General features: G+C 39.8%; 1 pseudogene across 1 annotated transcript; it reads right to left on the bottom strand.

Moving 5' to 3' along the window:
- Nucleotides 1–271: 271 nt before the first annotated feature.
- LOC143530334 (protein CNGC15b-like) lies at nucleotides 272–3,594 on the bottom strand (annotated as a pseudogene). Its single transcript, XR_013134840.1, has 7 exons — nucleotides 3,559–3,594; nucleotides 3,025–3,475; nucleotides 2,096–2,302; nucleotides 1,729–2,021; nucleotides 1,539–1,650; nucleotides 1,148–1,384; nucleotides 272–1,067 (listed from the first exon to the last, which is right to left on the bottom strand). The product of XR_013134840.1 is annotated as a protein CNGC15b-like (transcript).

Raw genomic sequence — 3,594 nt, 5'->3', positions numbered from 1 at the left:
TCAATGTAGTACTTTATGAATTTTTTTATCTGAGTCACTCATGAAAGTCAGTTTCTTTCGGATTTCTAAACCTGACTCGGCCTGAATCATGTAACGGTGTAAGGATTCGATAACATATCAATATCCTCTCGAGACTACTAATTTTACTATCATTCTTGTTTCCACTCTACGCCATTAATGATCAAAATGGAACGAGACATGTGAACCAACTTGGCAACCAAAGATATTTATAGAATTATATAATTATAGATGCAGACCAAGATATCATATGAATCTGAGCATTGCTTTAATAACATTGTATTACAAGAATGTTGTTATACATCTTATATGACCATTTTAACAAAAACGAACACGATTCACATGCGTTATTATTACTAAAAACACGACCCGATCCACAGAGTCTCAATCAAAATAGTCAGGATCCTTTGGCTTTGGGACCGGGGTACGAATAATATCATCAGATTTAAGTATCTCACCTCTTTTAGCAGTCTTTGTATGCAAAGACAATCCAGTCTCCCTAATCCTTGCTTTATTCCTGCTTTGCTCATTAACATTCACTTTGTTATAATTCTCTTTAGCCTTGAGCATATTAACCAACTTCCGTCTTCTGTACCGTTTCCACGCAGCTTGTATATAACAAGCAGCCCAAGTCCTCCACTGGTGCGAGTGGACCCTAAACGTATGCCTCAGCTTCTTATTATGCAGCTTGCGAAACTGCGTCGCAACAAATTTCAAGTCCTCTGAAGAAAGAGCAAATGCTTCCACATCACCAACTGATGTGACTGTCCGCGTGGACAAGGGGAGGATGGCTGTTGAACGTGGGTCTAGGGCCCACGTCAGCAGTTCCTCCCCACAGAATTCCCCGGGCCCTATCTGGCACTGGTTCCAGAAACCAGTTCGACCTCCGTCTGTAGTGTAGGAATCTAGCTGGCCATGCATGATGAAAAACATGTCGTTAGTTGGACTCCTTCGCGTAGTAAGCATGTTTCGGATGTGCAGATAACAGGTTTTAACCGGTCACATATTGCATCCACTGTGCGCTCGTCCATTTGGTCAAACAATGGAACCTGTTCAAGTTTTGTATTATATGTTAGGAAAGTGACTTTCTTGATATTCAAGCAATATGTAAAATTATAAGTGGACTTACTCGTCTAACTAGTTCGATGCATATATGACGTTTAATATCTCTTCTAACATCCATCGGAAGGGACTCCATAATAGCTTCTTCCTCAACATTCCTATATTTAATCCATTTGAAAAGGTTGTGTTTGCGTACGCGTTCCTTCATTTCGTGTGGCAGTTGCCTATGGTTCATATATTCTTCAGTATCCATTTGTTGGATTCTATACTCTTCTAGCCTCTCGGTTCTTGATTCAATGTATGTCTGTTAATTTCCATGTTAAATCAATCGATCAACGCAGAGTACTTAATGATGCATTTGGTTTACAATAATGATGAGGAATTGATCGGTTTACGCCTATTTATGATTTTAATTTCAATTAAGGTAAAAACTAAACAGTAAAAAGCTAAAAACTCACCTCCATGGTGCCAATAATCATAGCAAGAAGCAACAATCCGGTAAGCGAAATGATTATGCAAAAATGTGTTTCGGCAAAGAATGTACTTGCTTGAACTTCCTCCGCTCTCGAGCTGAAAACAGTCATGTTTAACATTTTTGTGGTCTGTAACCAAAGATAAAAACATTGTTTGTTAGTTATTACTTATTACCTTAAAGCTCTAAGTCCCCACCAAAGACAATAAGAATATTTTGTGAAGAACTCCAATGATGCAACTCCAAAGTCTACCGCATCAGAAATCAACCCGTATTCGAAAAAATCTGTACCGGCTCCACACATGTTGGTGATATTGCTTGATTGATACCACGAGGCTCGACCCGATTCATGAAGAAACCGACAGTTGAAATACCTCTCACCGCAGCCCGGTTCTTCAAGATTGCATACTTCTTTCCAACACATTCCTTGCCTCACAATTGCTAGAAGGTAAAAGCAGGCTCCAAACACCTTCAAAGTCACAAAGATCAATCGTTAGAATAACATATTAAAACGCGCGAAGAAGACGGAGAATAAGAACATACATGGGCTGCTAACAGGAAGAGTAGTATGTTATAAACAGCTCCTGCTAATGTTGATTCAGCCACCACACCAGTTTCTTGTGTTAGATGAGATGTAAGTTTAAATACAAGATAAAGCCTCAAGAAGAACTGGATCATGATAAAGTATAGTACGCTGATTTTCGTGCTCATCATTTCTGAATTGTCGAAGAATGGGAGCCATGTCATTACCTGAAATATTAATATATCATCCAACTCGATAAATCGATAAACATGTACAAAAATCATTATCATCTAGTGATGCAGCGTACTAATAGAGAACGAAGGCAAATCACGTTGATTCTACGAATACCCGTGATGATCCTTCCCCAAACCCCCAAATTCGACCCAAAAGTCAGGAATTTGAAAAGCAAAAGTTTTTTTTATTCAATAATTGATCAATGATCAGTCACAAGCATTCATAACATATTAATCGAGAATCCAAAATAGGTTTGGGCCAACACAAACAACCAAAGGCCCAACAACAGCCCAAAACAAAACCCGAAAACTAGACGAAAAACAGAAAAGTGGCCCAAAAGTGTATCTAGAAGCCTTATTTCAGAAAAATAAACGGGATAACCACAACGTGGCCCACGTTTCAACGGTTGTTTTGACCGGTAGCAAGCCTGAAACGGCGGCCCATAGCCCAAGTTAAGCCCATTTTCGTGCAACACCTCTGGAAGCGTGATCTTGGGCCTCCAGAAACATCATGGCCCGGTCTTCTACACTTGGGCCCACATCATCTAGTTTCACCGTCTTAAATCCTTAATTTCTTTAGTTCATACACGATACCGAGCTGATCCAGTGGCAAACTGGCTATAAAAGGGTCCAACTTAAAAAGACCATAACTTGCGCCACGTTTAATAATTTATGTGTCCGCTGGCAATAATACAGAATAATATAAAAACTCTTACCTGTGGAATAGGAAGAGCTGCAAGCAAATCAAGTGTAAAGTCTCTCTTGAGATACCTCTGAGAGATCTTAAACGGGTCCAAAACGAGCTCTCCTCTTCCAAACAAACGGGTCGAAGGTGCATCGTACGCGGTCCTGAACCGAACATAGATATGATACGCGTAGAACATGTCGACAATTGACCGAATGACAGTAAGGATTATCTTCAAGGAAGTGTCTTCATCCATGCACATCTCTTCCTCGTTTACTTCGGGCAAGTAATAGAAAAGAGGATCAATGGCAATGGAAATAAGCGCAGCCAAGAAGAAATACCTCTTCCATTTCTTCACACGCTCGCCTCGGGGATCGAATATACTCCCTTCGATCTTCTTGTAGTCCTCGGAGAATACTCGGGTCAGACTTTGACTTAATGGACGTCTGTTCCTAACCGAAGGAGATTGTTCGATCTCAAATCTGAGAAGTTTTATAAGAAAATTAATTACTTAATAAACAAAGTTTGTGTGATCAAATGTGGTGCATTTTAAGTTTGAGCAAACCTGGAAACTTTTGGTGAATCTGTGTCCATTTTGTAT

This window comes from Bidens hawaiensis, unplaced genomic scaffold, assembly GCF_021521415.1.
Source record: "Bidens hawaiensis isolate Kalapana, Puna unplaced genomic scaffold, B.hawaiensis_p1.1 tig00008933_1, whole genome shotgun sequence".
Classification (NCBI taxonomy): Eukaryota; Viridiplantae; Streptophyta; class Magnoliopsida; order Asterales; family Asteraceae; genus Bidens; species Bidens hawaiensis.
Note: the sequence above shows the minus strand (reverse complement) of the source record. Positions and strands in the feature narration are given on the sequence as shown.